Here is a 21,155-nt window from a genome sequence, read left to right on the forward strand (position 1 = left end):
CCGGTGACAAAACACTATCATTTGACGAAAATGTGTTATATTCCATTCCTCGTATTGGTTTCACAAGATTTTCCAAATACTCATATTTTGGTTGGTATTGTAGTATGCACATATATTGAATACCCACTGTACCAAGAGTACTTTACGGGTACTTTGTTGCAGTGTTTACATAATTTAAAGTCCCGGTCATAAACCTAAGTGGCCGAAATATGAAACGATCTTCGAACATTGGCCCGCACACAGGCTATGCTAGTGTCAGCAGAAATGCAACACGAGCGGACCTCAAGTATGTATGTGCATATACCTCCGCGCTCAGCCTTAGCGAGCATAGCTATGTATTTATGTACTTAAGAATATATAACGGTCTCTCCGCTGCCGCTGTTGGCAGCGCAGCTACGAGACTTAGATTTCTTTAGCTGTTAAAACATATTGATAAGGACAGACATAAGATCAAACTCGGAGCGGCAACAACGGCTGCTCCGAAATACAAACCTAAAAGAAAAACAATAAAGAAAACTCAAAAGTAACCATATCTTCTTAATGGGGAAAACCAAATTCGAAATCTAACATGGAAGATATACATGGCGACCGTGACAGTCGCAATCCTTTAGATTGCAAGACTTAGTGAAAATATTACTAAAAATATAAAAAAAAATATACCACCACCATACATGGACCAAGGATATCAATGATTACAAATCATCGAAGAAAAACTGAACGACTGGATCCGAAGATTGCAGACACAGGATTCAAACATCGAGGACATCGAAGGACGTCAAGGAAAAATTAGCAGCAGACTACGGAAAATAAAGATCGCAGTGAGTGAAGTGTGATGTGTGGTAAGCGCAGTGGTGTGGTAAAAAAATTAAAATCCAGAAGGGCTGAAATACTGAAGCTACTAAATAGCGGAAGTACATTAAATTGGAACAAGTCGGTAAAATTACATACCGAACTTGAACATATAAAAAATTTATTAAGTGAAAGAACCACAGCCACACATACATCCACCTACTCTGCAATTAAAAGTCTCGCTAAAGCTAAAAAAGTACCTCCGCCAAAGAAGAAGGAAATACCCAAATTAATGAAGAAGTGCCCGAAGGACTGCGAGGGACCCCTCTTCACACCGCATTGTGACTACACCTGTGCAGCCAGCACCGGTACCGCCTGAGCCCATAGGCCCGGGACATCTGCAGCCGAACTAAAAGTGTGAGGGGCAGGCCGCCTCTTATACCAACGAGGGAGCGTCAGCAAAGCCAAGACCGGCGACGACCAGCTGACGCAAAAGACCCAAAAGGACACTGGACGCAAAGGACACAAGGACACCCTGGAAGGAACACCTGGAGAATAGTTATTAAAAATTGCACTGCGTTGCATAATTTTTTTAATTGCACTGCGATGCATTTTTTTTTTTATAATATAAATTGTAAAATTGAGCGACATTAAAGTGGCCCAATTAGCGTGTGGCGTGAAAACCATACAAAAAACTAGGCAGGTTCCTTTTCCACTGTTAAATTTTATTTTTAAATTTATGAGCCAAAATAAATGGCAGATAAATTATAAATTAAAGAACACCATTATCTTAAGAAATAGGACAGAAATTCGAATAGGAACACCCAAAATGGGGCTAGTAGATGTTAAAGAAGTGGACTCCACAGCGAATGTTATAAATAAGATCGAGTCCAAAACGATAAATACTGAGTTAACAAACATTTTATTGTCAATTATTGTTTTTATTATGTGCGCATTTATTTTGTATAAAGCTTATATGTTCCACAATAGGTGCATATCAAAAAAAGCTATAAATAAAAGCCAGGCTAACGACCTGGATAAAATATAAGAAAGCACTAACAATAAATACAATAAGATGTTTTAAAAAAAATATATTACCCTCACTACAATACAAATATGTATGACTATGTAAAATGTATTAAGAACTAGAACAAAAAAAATAAATACAAAAAAAAAAAACAATTACCCATCCCTTGAAATAAAATAAGAATGAATTAAAATAATAAATAAATAAATAAAAAAAAAAATCAGCACAATGTCTAGTAACGAGGCTGACATTAGGAGTATCGACATGAGTGAGGAGATGCTGAAAATTGCCATTGATTGCGCAACACAGGCTCTTAACGAGCATAGCATCGAATATAAGATTGCCGAATACATTAAAAATCAGTTCGATATAAAATTCAAACCTAAATGGCATTGCATTGTCGGCAGTGAATTCGGATCTTATGTATGATCTCATGAACCGAACCATTTTATCTATTCTATTTGGGCAAGTTAGCCATTTTATTGTTTAAGAGAGGTTAGAAATAGAAAGTTAGTTATGATTCAAGCTTCGTTCACAAAATAATTCCATTAAATAATGGAATGGGACGAATTATATAAGAAATTAAATAATATAAAAATTGATTTTGACAAATCCTTTAAGTCATTATCAAGAACTCGGCAAGCACAGCAAAATACTGTGAACAAACATGCTCAAATATTAGTAGACCGCTTCAACACTGCGCGTATACTAATACATGATCAGAGAGACCGGCTAGACAAAGCCCATTGGTCTCGAGTATCACAGTTCTTGAACAGATTGCGAGAGAACTTAATATTCGTTAAACAAAGGTATAATTTGGCCATTTCAGTGCCAACTATACTAAACACCCCTTTGACAATCGAGACAGGTAACGAGTCAGAATTATCAGATCCACCTGCACTTGAACAGGCTGAGATAGATGATGAGGAAATAGAGGAAAAAGATATCAATAACCTCACTATTCCTGCAGTCCTAATTCAATGATACCTACGACAGCATTGTAGAGCTAAAACCTACCACAATGACTGACGAAACCATTGCCCAAAGGGCATATATTAAGGAGATATCGAATGCCATCCCGGAATTCAACGGGCAAAGGATACATCTTCAGAGATTTGTAACAGCTTTGAAGTTGGTTAACCTTACGAAAGATACTTTCGAAAATTTGGCTGTAGAAGTTATCAAGACCAAAATTATTGGATCAACACTATACAAAGTCCAAAATGAGACCACAATTGAATCTATTATTAAAAAACTGCAAGATACTATAGTCGGAGAAACATCCGACGTAGTTAAAGCCAAAATGGCAAAAACAAGCTTAAAAGGTAAAACGGCAGAAAAATTCACAACGGAAGTTGACAATTTACGTAAGCTCCTAGAAGCTTCATACATTGACGAAGGCCTATCGGCCGAACATGCTGACAAATTCAGCACAAAGGAAGCCATCACCACAATGGTTAAAAATTGTGAGCATGGCCGCCTTAAAACAATATTGGAAGCAGGCAATTTCACAAATATGAATGAAGCCGTCACTAAGTACATACAATGTAGTACTGAAATGACAGGCAGCGCCAGTTCCATATTGTATACACACCGAGGAAATAACTATCGCGGTAAAAATTATAATAACAATTATCGCGGTAGAGGTAATAATCGTGGTAATTATAACAATAACAGATATTATCAAAATGGTTATAATAGAAATAATATCCAAAGTAATAACTATTACAGGAACAACCGTGGCGGTGGAAACAACCGCGGCGGAAACAACAGCAATGGTGGTAATAACAATAACCACAACAATAATGTTAGAGTAACCCAAACAAATTCGGGAAACTCGCAGACATCTTTAGATACTCGAGAGTAAATAACGTTAATAACATTAAAGTTCACACTCTAAATCTCTGTCAAAATTCATTTGTCGCATTCATTAACGTAGCTACAGGAAAAGGATTAGTTTTTCTACTGGATACAGGCGCGGAAATATTCATAATTAAGGAAAATTCCGATGATTTTCAAAGTATTCAAGATAAACACATTGTAAACATACAGGGTATAAGTCAGGAAGTAACCAAATCAAAAGGTTTAACTTCAATGGAAATTCAAACTTCTAAGTACATAATTCCACATGATTTCCATATCGTAAATAAGCAATTCGCTATTCCATGTGATGGAATACTAGGAATCGATTTTATCAAGAAATACAACTGTCAATTAGATTTCAAGCCGTCTGAAGACTGGCTTATAATAAGACCAAATAACCTCAAATATCCGACTTATGTTCCAATAGCATACAGTTCTGGCAACAACTCCCTTATTCTGCCAGCAAGATCCCAAGTCGTCCGTAAAGTTGAAATAAACTCAGAAGAAGACAGTGTATTAACTCCAAATCAGGAAATTCAGAATGGTATTTATATTGCAAATACCATAGCAACAGTCCAAAATGCTTATATAAGGCTATTAAATACAACAAATACAGACCAAATAGTTAATATCAATAACATTTATTATGAACCACTTTCAAACTACGAAGTAGTAAAGACAGACTTAGAAACCAGGAAGAAAACTGTATTATCGCAACTTTCGAAAAACTTCCCTCCTCAATTCAATGAAAAGCTTACAGCATTATGTACACAGTATAGTGACGTATTCGGACTAGAAACCGAATCAATCACTACGAATAAACAAAAACTAAGATTAACTGATGATGAACCCGTTTATATTAAAAATTATAGAAATCCTCATAGTTAGCAAGACGAAATTCAAAACCAAGTACAAAAACTCATTAATGATAAAATAGTGGAACCCTCTGTATCACCTTATAATAGCCCACTTCTACTAGTACCTAAAAAGTCACTTCCAAGTTCGTAAAAGAAAAAATGGAGACTAGTAATTGACTATCGTCAAATCAATAAAAAACTCTTGTCTGATAAATTTCCACTCCCTAGAATTGATGATATTTTAGATCAACTAGGTAGAGCCAAATATTTTTCATGCCTTGACTTAATGTCAGGTTTTCATCAAATTGAGCTGGAAAAAAGTTCACGGGATATCACATCCTTTTCAACAAACAATGGTTCATATCGCTTTACGCGATTACCATTCGGTTTAAAAATAGCGCCAAACTCTTTTCAGAGGATGATGACTATAGCTTTCTCTGGATTAGAACCTTCGCAAGCTTTTCTTTATATGGATGACTTAATAGTCATAGGTTGTTCCGAAAAACATATGCTCAAGAACCTGATGTTTTCGAGAAATGTAGGCAACACAACAACAACAGCAAGTTACATCCTGAAAAATGTTAATTTTTCATGCATGAAGTCACTTTCTTAGGACACAAATGCACACATAAAGGAATCTTGCCCGACGACAAAAAATACGACGTCATTCAAAATTATCCAGTCCCACATGATGCGGACAGCGCTAGAAGATTCATTGCATTCTGCAATTATTACAGACGCTTTATAAAAAAAATCCGCTGAATACTCCCGTCACATAACAAGATTATGTAAGAAAGATGTAAAATTCGAATGGACAACAGAATGTCAAAACGCTATCGAACATCTTAAATCAGCACTAATAAACCCTACTCTATTGCAATACCCAGACTTTAGCAAAGAATTTTGCATAATCACAGATGCTAGCAAATACGCTTGTGGAGCAGTCCTAACTCAAAACAAAAATGGATTACAGCTTCCAATTGCATATGCGTCAAGATCCTTTACGAAAGGTGAAAGCAACACTACAGAACAAGAATTAGCAGCTATTCATTGGGCAATAACACATTTCACACCATACATTTATGGTAGACACTTCACTGTCAAAACAGATCACAGAGCACTTACCTACTTATTTTCAATGGTAAACCCAAGTTCCAAACTAACACGAATGAGACTTGAGTTGGAGGAATATAATTTTACAGTAGAATATCTAAAGGGTAAAGACAACTATGTAGCCGATGCGCTATCCAGAATAACAATCACAGATTTAAAAGATATCCAAACAAAAAATATGATTCTGAAAGTCACTACCAGAAATCAAAGTAGACAAAAATCCTGCGCAGGAAAAGAACAAATAGAATTGTCAAAGCAATCTATAGAAAAAGCTTCAAAGCCCAACGTATATGAAGTCATTAATAATGATGAAGTACGTAAGTAGTGACCTTGCATGTAAATAATAAGATGTGTCTATTTAAGCACGGAAGGAAAATTACAGCAAGATATGATGTTAGCGATTTGTATACTAATGGAACCATTGACTTAGGTCAATTCTTTCAAAGGCTTGAAAAGCAAGCCGGTATTAACAAAGTTAGCCAACTCAAAGTGGCACCGTGGGAAAATATCTTTGAACTCGTTTCAATTGATAATTTTAAAATAATGGGCAATAAAATATTGAAATCATTAAGAGTAGCGCTACTCAACCCGGTGACCGTAATAAAAAATAATAAAGAAAAAGGAGCTATATTGTCTACATTCCATTATGATCCAATACAGGCATTACAAAAACGTTGGCCAAGGTCCAGAGACACTATTACTGGAAAAATATGTCTAAAGACATAAAAGAGTACATAAGAAAATGTCCAAAATGCCAAAAGTCTAAAACGACTAAACATACAAAGACTCCATTAACTATAACCGAAACTCCACAACGAGCTTTCGACAGGGTAATTGTGGATACAATTGGTCCACTACCAAAATCAAATAATGGAAACGAATACGCAGTAACTCTCATCTGCGATTTAACGAAATACTTAGTAGCCCTACCCATACCAAACAAAAGTGCGAATACAGTAGCAAAAGCTATATTTGAAAATTGTATTCTAAAGTACGGTCCAATGAAGACGTTCATTACGGACATGGGAACGGAATATAAAAATTCAATTATTGAAGATCTATGTAAATACTTACATATTAAAAACATAACTTCAACTGCACACCATCACCAGAAAGTAGGAACCGTGGAGCGAAGCCACAGAACACTCAATGAGTTCATTCGTTCATACATCTCAGCCGACAAAACAGATTGGGATGTATGGCTACAATACTTCGTTTATTGTTTTAACACAACCCCCTCTATGGCACATGATTATTGTCCATATGAGCTAGTTTTTGGTAAAACTTCAAATTTGCCAAAGCATTTCAATAGCATAGATAGAATAGAACCCATTTATAATATAGAAAACTATGCTAAGGAATCCAAATTTAGACTAGAACAAGCTTTTAAGAGAGCTAGACTAATGCTAGAATCTCATAAGCTAAAACAAAAAATTAGTTATGACAAAACTAGTTTAGATTTCGATTTAAAAATAGGAGATCAGGTTTTATTGAAAAATGAAACAGTTAGACTTTAAATATACTGGTCCTTATAAGGTAGATCATATAGGAGATAAAGATAACATAACAATAATAAGTAATAAAAATAAAAAACAACTAGTTCACAAGGATAGATTAAAACCTTTTATATCATAAACAATTTGGTTCTTTTTATATTTCACGTATGGCCATACATGAATAAATACGATAAATAACAAATAATTCTACAATTATAAATAACATACATAGCATAAGTATCATATATACCAATACAAAAAAAAAAGAAAAAAAAAAACACAAGAAAATATATATATAAGTATATATGTATAAATATACCTAATTATAAAATAACTCCATTATATTACGTTATTTTTCTAAAGGAGGGAGATGTATGCACATATATTGAATACCCATTGTACCAAGAGTACTTTACGGGTACTTTGTTGCAGTGTTTACATAATTTAAAGTCCCGGTCATAAACCTAAGTGGCCGAAATATGAAACGATCTTCGAACATTGGCCCGTACACAGGCTATGCTAGTGTCAGCAGAAATGCAACACGAGCGGACCTTAAGTATGTATGTGCATATACCTCCGCGCTCAGCCTTAGCGAGCATAGCTATGTATTTATGTACTTAAGAATATATAACCGTCTCTCCGCTGCCGCTGTTGGCAGCGCAGCTACGAGACTTAGATTTCTTTAGCTGTTAAAACATATTGATAAGGACAGACATAAGATCAAACTCGGAGCGGCAACAACGGCTGCTTTGAAATACAAACCTAAAAGAAAAACAATAAAGAAAACTCAAAAGTAACCATATCTTCTTAATTGGGAAAACCAAATTTATTTGGTTATATACGCATGTTTTAAAGATAAGTACTTCATTCGAGGACAATCATTCGTTAATTAAGGTTGATATAAAACGCGGAAACATTTTTATAATATAATCAGTCATAAATCAAATGTGAAACAGGGAACTGGTCTCATAAGTAATGTAATAAACACTTTGCCCTTTGAGGTTCATATACATGGGTACAATAACTGTGGACCTGGCCCAAACCTTGAGAAACGATTACTTCGTGGTGACCGAGGGATCAATGGTTTAGATGAGGCTTGTCGGGAACACGACATAGCATATTCAAATAGCAAGGACTTGAATGAACAACATAAAGCAAACTCCATCTTAATTGATAGGGCTTGGGATCGTGTAAAAGCATTGAATAGCAGTATTAGTGAAAGATCTGGGGTGTAGGGAAAATTTTGTAATTTCACGGGTTATAGCAGTCCCTAGAATTGGTGGTTTTTTTACCATTGGTACCTAGTTTAACAGCCCTTAGTGCTGTTGGTAGTTTAGCATCAGGTAGGGCTGCAATTGTAAAGGCTATTAACAATGCAAAGATGGCAAAGGCACAACTTGAGGAAAACCTGAAGCATAATTGAAAAATGGAATCGGTAGCGTTAGGCGAGGGATTGTATTTACAACCATACAAAAGAGGCTACGGTATATCATGTTCAAAAAATAATAATATAAAAAAACAAAATCGCAATCAAAAATACTACTAAATGAGCTACCTAACAGAGCGTTATCGAATACTGAAGTTTGCCTTTAAATATATTCTCCATTTTCGAGAAGTTTATATGAAAGATGAGATACCGAAATTACCTCATCATTCTGAATGTGGAATAATAAAATTAGCAGACTCGACATCAGAAGGAACGCATTGGGTAGCCTATTATAAGAAGGCAACACACTCGTTTTACTTCGATAGTTTTTGGGAATTTATAACCTCCATTAGAAGTAACAATATATTTGGGTAAAAATATAAAATACAATTACCATCGCTTCCAAAAATTTGGTACTCTTAACTGTGGGCATTTATGTATCAAATTTTTACGGGAGTGCAATTCAAGTCATGTCCTGCCTAACCCTCACTTTACATGAAGTGGACAATATGACTCGATAGACGTTTCCTAGATTCCCCTGCCATGCCACACGTGTTTTGTAGTCGGAGGAGGAGAAATGTTCTCCCCGATGTGTCTACGAAAAATATCATTCAGCGAAGAACAACCGCCAAGACCAGCCACCAGTCCCCACAAAAAACATCACCATCAAGATGAATATGTTTGCCAGCTCCGCCGCCACCAACACCAACTCCACCGCCTCCACCACCACCACTACCACCACTACCACCAATTTACCCGAAGGGGAAACGGAAGAGGACCTCAACGCTCTGTTGAGGGACATCGAGCAGGATCCGCTGATGCTTGCCCTTAACAGCCAGCTTCAACAAACTCCCCATTAATATGGAGTTTGACATATTTTCAGCTAGACGGATAGCAGGCAAGTTCGGGTACAATATAATGCTCGAGCCTGCCAATGTAATACTATATCTTCCCGATAGGTATAATGCTATCGATGATAGCCTTTCATATTTTTGTAATACGAAGTGCTACACCCTTGTCAAAAGGGAGGATGGCAATATTGATTTTAACTTAAAACCAATGTAATACCTAGTAATAAAAAATAAATAAAAATACAAAATTTTTAAAGTAAAAAAACAAAATGTTTTTATTGAGGATCTTTTTCAGCATTTTATTTTTCAGATTGTTTAAAATTAATAAATAAATTAATATAACAAATAAAATAAAATAAAAATAATAATAAAAAAATTTTTTTGGGAAATGGGAATTGGGGATATTTTTCAGTATTATATTTTAAGCTCTGTTTGTCAGATCAGGTCTTACAGCCAGGTCTGATTATCAGATCAGGTCTTACAACCAGGTCCATTAATCAGACCTGTTAATATCAGGTCTATCAGATCAGATCAGGTCTTATAACCAGGTCTGTTTATCAAACCTGATAATACCACACCTCTTTATATTATACATACCCTGCAGTACCGCTTGTCATCAATAAGCCACTGTCATCAACATGTCATCAACGCGCCGACTGCTTCTACCGAGTCGACTCTGCCGACTGCGACTTCTACAACGACGCTCTGCCCACGATACAGTTACGGCGGTAGTCTAGACGGCAGTCGTCGGCCGTACCAAGGCCCGGCCGTTGTGAAATTTGTTGATGAAAAATCGATGAATTGCTGATGAAACATCGATGAGTTGATGATGAATTGTTGATGAATTTGTTGATGAATTGTTGATGAATCATCGATTGATTGTTGATGAATTTTTATTGATAACAGGCTAGGACATGCCCAAGTTAAAAAATCAACAGTTTGTATGGCCTGTCATCGATGAAACATCAAGAGCACCCCTTGACTGTTGATGAAACGTTGATGAATTACTGATGACAGGTACTGCAGGGTATTTAAATATATGGATATATGGATATATGTATATGTAAATGTATATGTATTTATATATGGATATATATATACAAGTGTATATATAACATATATATATATATATATATATATATATATATATGTATACATATATGCTTACGATTAATAAATTTTTTCTCAGTGTATTCCCAATCCCAAGACTGAAATAACCACTCCTATTCTTAGAATTTAAATATTTTCAAATTTCATCACAATGAACCAAAATATTTTATCATAATTAAATAAAACTCGAAATGATTTGAAAAAAAGTTTTCAGAGTCAAAACAATGTCAATCCCAGAATTTTATGTGTTTGGAAGAAACATTTAAACCTATAACTGATCCATTAAATGAACTTGTTAATAATAATAATAATATTAACAAAAGATTCAAGTTCAATACAGGGGGAGAGAATCAAAATGATCAATTTGAATATGACAAAGAGAATAAAACTACGTTTATGGAAAAAAAAGGAAACTAACATTTTACACTGCAGCTAGAAAAAATTCAAAACCTAAATATGATGCATTGAACCATTGGATTGGAGATTAAAAAGTGATAATGATTATGATAATATTTCTGATGGGAATGAGGTGGACGAGAACGATCAATTTTATTCCCAATCAGCTATAGATGATGATTCTTCATTCTCACCCCCTGATCATCACTCACATCAATCATCACCAGTATTATCAAACCAAGCGGCTGCTCACACAACTCAAACCTCCCCCTATACATCACCATTGATGGGATTTCCACCACCAGTGCTTGAAGAGAGTTCAAAAAATTTTAGTGTAAGTGAACTAGCAAGAGATCATATTTTGGATAAAACATATGGACCATACAAAAATGACTCTGGTCAATTAATAATACAATTGAGTTCGAGGATGGTCAAAACTGGCAACTCACTAGCGGATTACACTCTTTAATATTCCATCATCTTCCAAAAAATTATAATACAGATGATCTGGAGCTATATAGAGAAATTTTACTAAAAACTAATGCCTGCAGAAGAAATTTTCTAACAAACGGACAAGTGAAAGGAACGAGAGCATTAAAATATTCTCAAATTATCAAATAGCTAATGTACCCTTCACCAAGTCTACACTCAAACGCGATAAAAAAAAACGTAACCGGGTGTGGTTTCATGTCACTTGAGAGGAATAAACCTTATTATGTATACTGGAACGATCCGAATGAGTTAGTGGAACGACTTTAACTTTTAATTGAAGAGCTCCGAGAGGCAAAATTATAATATAATTTAGTATATATTTATGTTGTAATATTCAAATGAGATTATACTCATCATGACCGTTGTCAAGTTTTGATGTTATATACATGAAAAACAGAAAACTAATAATTTAAAACGATATGAGAAAACTGAGACGGGACTCTACCTAGATACTGATGGAAACTTTAATATACAAAAAAAGCCTTTATAACTGGTGGCTTCCCAAAAGAGAACGCAGACATCGTCATCAAAGAATATGTTGATAACGCGATTCATGCAAAAACCTTGGCTGAAGAAATATATTGATATGAACACAGAGCATAGGACTAGGGCTAAAAGTAATTTTGAGAAAGACTTTTTTAAGCTTTTGAACAACAGTGTCTACGGGAAGACAATGGAAAATATATTTAAGCGCAAGGACATTCGCCTAGTAACAGAATGGGAAGCCCCACCTGTTGGTCCCCAATGTGGGATTATGTGCGAGGGACTTAATAGCCAGGTCCAATGTCCATAGTGCAACAAAATTTAGTGAAAACATTTATGAAATTCAAATAAATAGACTTCATAACGTTTGTGATAAGCCAACATACCTTGGTTTTATAGTGTTGGAGTTATCCAAATGGAAGATGTATGATTTTCACTACTCATATATGAAACCCAAATTTCAGAATGCACTTAAATTAAACTATATGGATGTGGGATCCGGTAAGGTTGGTGAGGTGGCCAAAGTTACCAGAAGCGGACTCACATACTAGTCTCTGATTCCCTTCGATAGAATATACTGAAAAGGAGTAATCGATTGCAGAAAAGTCTGGCAGGTGGATGACAATTTGAACAAGTTGGAACTGGTCAAGAGTTCGGAAAAGCCACGCAATTTGGTCAACGAGAAACATTGTGCAGTGAGGTGGATAACAAATTTGGAACAATTTGGAACTGGTTAAGAGTTCGGAAAAGCCAAGCAAAACGGTCACCGAGTGACAGAGACAGCAATAGACGCGCAAAGAATTTCATCACAAGGCGTAAAGAAATTCTTCGGAAGGCGGAAAGCAGACACACACATGGGCGAGTGAGACGGAAGCAGGGAGTGACGACTACGAAACCGAGTGCCGGCGTCTAAATGTAGATACATCGAATCATGCTGGTAAAGAGCAAGGATTCAAGAAGCAGCGGATTGGCTGGAGAAATCAGAAGGAAGACGAGGAAAGGCAGGACAATTGGTGGCGTTCAAGGAACACAGAGTTGGAGGAAGAGAGCTGGAAAACGAAGATCAGCAGCAGATCAAGCTAGAGAAAATCAGGAGTTGGACAAGCAGAGGCGAAGCGGAATAGGGCACGGAGCAGCAAAGGCACATGGTTTTGCAAGTCTTAAAAATTGGATTCCAATTGGAGGCATTGCGGAGTCGCAGGTAACTGTGTGAAGAAGAAGATGGCGAACGCTACAGAAGGCGGTGGACGTGAAAAGAAACGAGACAGCACGAGGCGAAACAGGGTCGTCGCAGGCTATGTAACAGTCTGATTGTATGTATGTGTGAAGAAGAAGATGCAAAAGCTGGGTTGTTAGTTTTTTTTTACAATTGTATCGAAAAGAATTAGAGTTAAAACACAATTTTGTCATCATATTAACTGTAACTTTCAACAGGATATTTTTGTAAAATGGAGAGAAGCGAGATCTTGGCATTGCTAGTGGAAGAATTGCGACGGATACTGTCAGTGCTGCAGTTGAATACAACCGGATTGAAAGCTGAATTACAACAACGATTGCTAACTCATTTTGGGTTGATGGATGAGGGTGAGTCAGAGACGGAGGGTGAGCCCGTACAGTTTAGGTCAACAGTTGCCACACCAACCACCCACCACAACAGAGTAGACAACCAACAAATTGGCCAAGTTTCGCAATGTAGATCGTGGTTTACTTTAAAAGATGTAGAAGGAAGTGTTTCTCAGTTTTCTGGCTCAGGTGTCCCAAATATAGATTTGTGGATTGAGGAGATGGAAGATTGTGCAGCTACCGTAGAGTTGAGCCTTTTGCAGCAGTATGTTTATGCAAAACAGCTATTATGTGGAGCAGCCAAAATGTATTTATATGCCTTAATGGAGATAACTAAGCCTATACGGTTGGAAGGTGAAAGTCTAATCAAGTACTTCGTAGAAGGTATACCAGATGCTAGATCGAATAAATCAATGTTATTTCAGGCTAGAAATCTCAAAGAGTTGAAGTGGCAGATTGAAGCATACCAGGAAGCAAGGAGCTCGTATAAGCCAGACAACAAGTACACTCCCCAAAGCAGTAAGGTAGTTAAAGAGTCGGTCAACGAAAAGACAACAGATTCGGTTAGGAAATATTTTAGGTGCGGAGATCCGCCTCATGTGAAGAGAGACTGTCCAGTACAATCGAAATGTTTCAAGTGTAATCAGCCAGGGCATCGAGCAGCGCAGTGTAATGTAGGTGCTCAAGTCAAAACGGAAGATAGAACTAATGTGGTTCAGGCGGAGAAAATAATTCCGAAGCATTCTCGTGCATCTTGTGGTCTAAAAGTAATGTCCGTATTTTGTTCGAATGTTGAATTCAAAGGATTTGTAGATACCGGAGCAGAGTTGTGATTGATGCGTAGGTTTGTATTTTTAAAACTTGATGTAGGCGTTGGCAGTTTGATGGGCAGGCAAAGAGTTTTGACTGGAATTGGAGAAAGTCAGGTGCTGACTTTTGGCAGTTTCAAAGCACCAGTTAGTATCGATGGCATAGAAATGTGGATCGAGTTCCACGTCATTCCAGATGAAGACATGAAGTTTGATGCAATTTTAGGTACTATAATTTTAGAAAATGTAGACATGATGGTCACAAAGAAAGGAACCGTGTTTTCAAAGAGAGTTCAAAGCGTGCAGCCAGCAGAGGTTCAGGGAAGAGAAAGTTCCTGTATGCAGCTTATGAACGAATTTGGCAGCCTTTGTATGTTAAGTACCGAAGATCATAAGTCAAGCTTGAAATTGGATCGTTTAAGGGAAAATGTCGCTGTTGAAGTACAGTTATTGATGGAAAATTACAAACCAAAGAGAGGCCAAAGTTCACCTGTGGAGATAAAAATTTTGCTGACAGATGAGTTGCCGGTATTTCAACATCCAAGACGTTTGGCCTATTGTGATCAAAAGATAGTGGATGATCAAGTGCAGGAATGGCTTAGGGAAGAAATAATCAAACCAAGTACGTCAGAGTTTGCTTCGCCAATTGTTTTGGTAAATAAAAAGAATGGGAAGAAGCGTTTATGCTGCGATTTCCGGAAACTGAACGAAAAGATAGTCAGAAATAATTTCCCAACAGCACACATGGATTGCGTTTTAGAAAGGTGAAGAGGTTTTCACAACTTTGGATTTGACAAATGGATTCTTTCATGTTCCTGTGTCTCCAGAATCTCAAAAGTACACATCATTTGTAACTATGAATGGGCAGTATGAGTTCATGTTTGTACCTTTCGGTATCACAAATTCGCCAGCAATGTTTACCTGGTTTATAATGGCCGTTCTTAGAGAGTTAATAAGAAACGATGATGCAGTAGTGTACATGGACGATGTGATCATTTCTAGTAAAAGTGTAGAACAGGGGTTAGAGAAATTAAAGGGAGTATTGAAAGTGGCAGAAGAAAGTGGCTTGCGTATAAATTGGAGCAAGTGTCAGATATTGAAGAACAGAGTAAATTTCCTAGGATATATCGTGGAGTTGGGGACAATCCAACCAGGCGAGGAGAAAACAAAAGCGGTTGCAAATTTTCCGATCCCTCGAGATAAAATCCAAAGGGAATCCAAAGGTTCTTAGGTTTGACTTCGTATTTGAGGAGGTTCGTAGAAAATTATGCCGTGATTGCTAAGCCATTGTCTGATCTATTACGTAAAGAAGCTAAGTTTGAGTTCAAAGAAAAGCAAGTTGAAGCGTTCAATAAATTGAAAACAGCGCTCATCAATGGGCCTGTTCTTAAGTTGTATGACCCTTCACTCGAAACGGAAATTCATACTGACGCTTCAAAATTCGGATTCGGAGCTGTGTTGCTTCAGCGAGACAAGGAAGATAGTTTGTGGCACCCAATTCTTTTATATGAGTCGGAAGACCAAGCCGTGCGAAGAGAAGTACCATTCTTATGAACTCGAAGTGCTTGCAGTTATTGGAGCTTTGGTAAAGTGGCGAGTCTACATTCTTGGAAAAAGATTTAAAATAGTCACAGACTGCAATGCGTTTGCCATGACTATGAGAAAGAAAGAGATTCCGCTCAGGGTTTCGCGATGGGCAATGTACCTTCAAGACTTCGACTATAAAATTGTACATAGGTCAGGAAACAAGATGAGACATGTAAATGCGTTGAGCAGGATGTTTTGCTTTGCTGTGACAGATAGCTTAATACACCGTGTGCGAGAAGCTCAGCTATCAGATGATTGGACCAAGGCCGTGAAGAGTGTTGTCGAAACGAAAGAGTTTGAAGATTTCTGTGTATCGAATCGAATCTTATTTAAAGATCCGAAAAGGGAGTTGCTTGTAGTTCCATCGCTTATGGAAGACTAAATAATACGAAACGCCCACAAGCAAGGACACTTTTCATCAAAAAAGGCTAAAGAATTGATCGAGAAGTCTTAATACATTCCCAAGGTGAAGGAGAAGATAGCGAAGATTGTCGAGAGCTGTGTAGAGTGTATTTTGGTGAATACAAAAGCTGGAAAGCAGGAAGGGTTTTTGACTCCGATAGACATAGGGGACAAGCTGTTGGTTACATACCATATTGACCATGTTGGCCCGATGGAGGTAACCAAGAAGCTCTATAACCATATTCTCGGCATAGTCGATGCTTTTTCAAAGTATGTATGGTTATACCCTACACGGAGCACTGGGGTTGAAGAAGTTTTGAGTTGTTTGGAGCGTCAATCCGTTCTTTTCGGTAACCCATAGAGAATCGTGTCAGATCGAGGGGCTGCATTTACTTCACACCTGTTTAAGGAGTATTGCGAAAAGGAGAGAATACAACACTTGCTTATCGCGACAGGAGTTCCCAGGGGTAACGGACAGGTAGAATGCACTAGATAGTGGTCCCGCTGGTATCGAAACTGAGCCAGGAAAATCCAGGGTGTTGGTTTAACGATTTAGTTGCTATTAAACGCACCCAATACGGGACAGGCTTGAAGCTAAAAGGAAAGTATTTAGGACCATATAAAGTAGTCAAGGTCAATAATCATGGACGTTACGACGTGGAAAGAATAGGACAAGGAGAAGGGCCATATAGGACTAAGACAGTTGTAGAGTATATGAAACCATTCGGGTCGAATCAAGAGTCAGGAAGGCCGAATGTGGAATCCGGTAAGGTTGGTGAGGTGGCCAAAGTTACCAGAAGCGGACTCACATACTAGTCTCTGATTCCCTTCGATAGAATATACTGAAAAGGAGTAATCAATTGCAGAAAAGTCTGGCATCTCTTCGCAAAGGCATTCGCCGCCAGAATGCTCGCAAATGTATGCCTACACAGCAGCGGGTGTAGGTAGCGAGCCTGAAAAATGTGTTAAGAAAAATAAGGGAGTGAAACGAAGTTGTTTGGAGAAGATTACTTTTAATAATTATAAAAATTGTTTGTTCACAGGACAACAAGAAAGTGATAGCATGTACATGTTTAGGTCGAGAGGGCATGAAAATAGTACATTAAAAATTACAAAAATTTCTTTAGATAATAAGGATGACAAAAGAATAATAGGTGATGATGGAATTTTCACTCTAGCAATAGGTCATTATAAAACAGTTCGTAGGGAAATTGAGGGCTGTATGGCAGCTCTAGAAGCAGATTCAAGGGTTTGGCTTAGCCGAATGTCTGCTCTTGAAAACATCCCAAATAATGAGGGTGAGAGAGGAACTCTTAAAAGAAAATTAGAAGATACTGAAAGTGCGCTCGACGAATTTTGAAGAAAATTTAATTTGGCATTATATTTCGATGGATAAAATAAGAGATCCAAAAATTGTATTTAAATAAAAACATCATTTTTTTATTCTGTATTTCTAGTATAATAATTTATTTAAAAATACTTATTTTAAGACTAAAAATAAATTAAATGTAATGTGTATATAATATTAAGATAAGATTAAAATTGAATCAATGAAAAAAAAAAAATATAAATAAATATCCAAAGGAAAACATAAAACTGCTTGGGTCTTTATTTCATTATAAAATTGCAGAGTTATTTATCCAGCTTTCTACTTCCTTTCTAGACTTAAAAAGTTCTGAACCGTTTAAGCCCCAATTTTGACACAAGATGCGTTGAGGTTCAGGTCGGTTATTGTCTACTTTTGATGTTGATAGCTTATCTGCGTTTGCGAAAATATCAGTTTTTTTTTGGCGTTTTCCCGTGCCCCTAAAGAACTTTCAATACGTCTAGAAAATTCTGACATGATAATGGAATAGACAGAATGAATTTACAATGAAACTCTGATAAGGATTGAAGAAAAGAAAACAAATATTTTAAAAATTTTGAAAATTATTCTTTTTTGTTTGACTTTTTTCTTATGCGTGCAACCACAATATGCCGCAGAGAAACGAGGCAGGGTATAGCTAGTATATATATATATATACATAAATATACATCATTATTTTTTTTTCTTTTTTTAAATTTATTTTTAATTTTGTTTTTTTTTTTGACTGTGCCTACCCAGAAATATTATTAATCCTCACATAATGTCCGTGGATATCGGTGGTTGGTCCATCAAGATATAATTAATTAATATGATGTTGCTTCTCCCTTCCAATTGTGAAGAGGGGTAAAAAATAGTGTCCTTTTCTTCGTCATATCGAAACACATTAAGACTTATGTGAGGGTTTTGTTTGACGAATACATTTATTCTATCCGTTTTTATTGGGAATGTCAACCCAGTAAAATCGATCCTGATGTTGTTTGTGTGCATGATGGTTGATTTAATATCAACACTGTAAACACTACACCGCTCTCCCATTTCCTTTGGGTTCAATCCGGATACGATTGCCCACTTAAAACAAAAAACATCCTTTTTCTGTACATTGATGCATGCTCTACGGGCTTTAAGGCGTGCAGGTAGATCGAAATATTCCGATCCTTTGAGAGGAACACATTGAAGCATGTTTAACTCCACCCTAAGTATGTGTCTTAGGGTCCACTATACTATCCGTATGGGAATCGGATAAATCAAATAAATTGGATGATATCGTAACCAAAGTCATCTTACTTTGGAACGATTTAATTTCCACTTGCGTTTCATATTCTTTTAATAACATGTATTCCGCAAACAGCTCAAAATTTATTTTTGAAACTGTATGGAAACTGAGGACTGTGGCGCACTTAATACGAAAATTCGCAATCCTTACAATCCTTAGAGCCGCTCTCTCATTCGTAAACATATATTAAAGGATTTGTCCCTTCCATCCATCAATAAATTGCTTTACTTGTCCATCTAGGGGTAGCAAAATATTTGTATTGTTCTGTGCGAGCATGGTGATGCCATTGTACATAAATGGGGGGGTTCTGCTAACAGGAGTTACAGAAAATTCCTTGCATGTTGTTGTAATTGATGTTGTTGTTGGTATACATTTAGGTTTTGAGGGTGTTGATGATGATGATGAATATGAAGATGCTGATTTTGTTTTTTGTTGTTTGCTTTTTGTTCTATACTATTGTACTTTTACACTTTTGCGCTGTTTCACTTTTGCACATTTGTAGTTTTAATGTTTAGTACCTTTTCTCTTTTTAAGTTTTGAATAAAATTTTCAACAATTGATTACATTTTTCCACTCTCGTAGTTTAAAACGCAAACTAGAAGTGATTCTTCGGACTCAACTAGTGTACATATATACATTTTCTTATCCTTTCCATCCTTTTTAACACGCTTTTATTAGTTCGGGATGTATTTATGCATGTAACGGAATCTATTTTCAAGGGTTTTCAAATATTTGATCAACTTGAAACTTTGCATTTTCATTATCCAGATTAGAATCGTCAGGATTTATACATTCGTTTAAAGATCCTCCGAAAAGGAATAAGAGAGACAGTGCTAGCGCGCGATCTCCCGATGGACAACGTTATGTAGCACATAGTCGTGTAAGAATCTTAGACGGTATTCGCATTGAAGAACTTGATTGCTCAAAGTTAACAGGAAAAACCCCATGCAACAAAGAGGCCTTAAATGAAATAATAAGAAAACAAAATAGTTCGTAAGATATTTCATAATTGCATGTCCGCCAAAATTGATTAATCGAACTAAAATACGAAAAATAACTGACAGCTTAGAAAATTTAAAAAAAAAAACGCGTTTATAGGTTCACACACTAAAAAATAAAACGTAAATAATAGTTAAAGAAAAAAAAAAAAAATAAACACGCTTTTATAAATAACCGAACTAAAAAGAAGAAAATAATTTATAATAACCAACAAAATTATTTAATTCAGGGCAATAGTATATAATTATAAACGAGATCACTAAGTTCAGAGTTAAAAGCGTGGGGTGCACCTATAATCAATGTTGCAATTCTTCTAAGGGCAACTATCTGTAGGGGAGAATTATGAAAATATAGAAAAATCCTACAAATAACAGTTTTACTGTACAATGTCTCTCCAAATACATGTTTAACTATTGTTACAAACAATGATAAATGTATTTCTGTGAACATAAAATATAAAAGAAAATATCTGATATTTACAAACAGTGCAGCTGTAGAATATCTCGTCACGTGTGTATATATTTAAACGTTGTGCTTACCCTTCAGTGCCATTCCTTTACGATTCAGGTCTGAATCATATAAGCCATCCAGGATTTTCCATATAGTAGGCGTTATAAAACCTGAATTCAGACTACCCGAGGAACTTTCCGGGAATCATTAATCATCATGAATCATCCAGGTCGAATCACCATGGAATCGTAGGGGAATTTAGAGTAAATTCAGATAGGAATCCCAGGGGAGAACATGTAGAAGATCCCCGGAAGCCCCCGCCCCATAGTAAATATTTGACGCCATATATAATTTATTTTTTTATTTATTTATTCATTTAAAAAACTTTATAATTTGTTCAAAGATTACAAAAAGTTTTCTTAGCATAACTTCTTGCATATTCCCTAAACGTATGTTACGGGTCTTTCCTTCCGGCTGTTGCCTCGTCAATCTATAATTAAAATACATATGTATATACATATGTATGTTAGAATCAAATTGACAATATTTTTCATAATTATACACACCAATTAAGAAGTAAATAAATACTGGATATATAATGGCCTTACGTTCACACTGTCTAGGTTAAAAAAGAGTCCAGGCTTAAAAGCAATTCCGGAAATGAATTTATTAACTGAATACAAATAAGTCACCCTTTAATAATATTTAATAAATTACATTGCAAAACACTTGTGAATACTTCAACTGTCATTAGAGCTGTGAAAAAATCGATTTCAACAACGAGACTATCGATTCTTTTTTTT

General features: G+C 36.2%; 1 protein-coding gene and 1 pseudogene across 2 annotated transcripts in view; both read left to right on the forward strand.

Moving 5' to 3' along the window:
* The window catches only part of LOC110180486 (piezo-type mechanosensitive ion channel component-like), a 323,286-nt gene that overhangs the window by 172,009 nt on the left and 130,122 nt on the right, over window positions 1-21,155 (forward strand). The gene's annotated exons all lie outside the window — the stretch shown is intronic.
* LOC147644661 (dynein light chain 1, cytoplasmic pseudogene) lies at window positions 2,045-2,316 on the forward strand (annotated as a pseudogene).

This window comes from Drosophila serrata, unplaced genomic scaffold (genome assembly GCF_035046125.1).
Source record: "Drosophila serrata isolate PLE 108 unplaced genomic scaffold, ASM3504612v1 contig_123, whole genome shotgun sequence".
In the NCBI taxonomy this organism is placed as follows: domain Eukaryota; kingdom Metazoa; phylum Arthropoda; class Insecta; order Diptera; family Drosophilidae; genus Drosophila; species Drosophila serrata.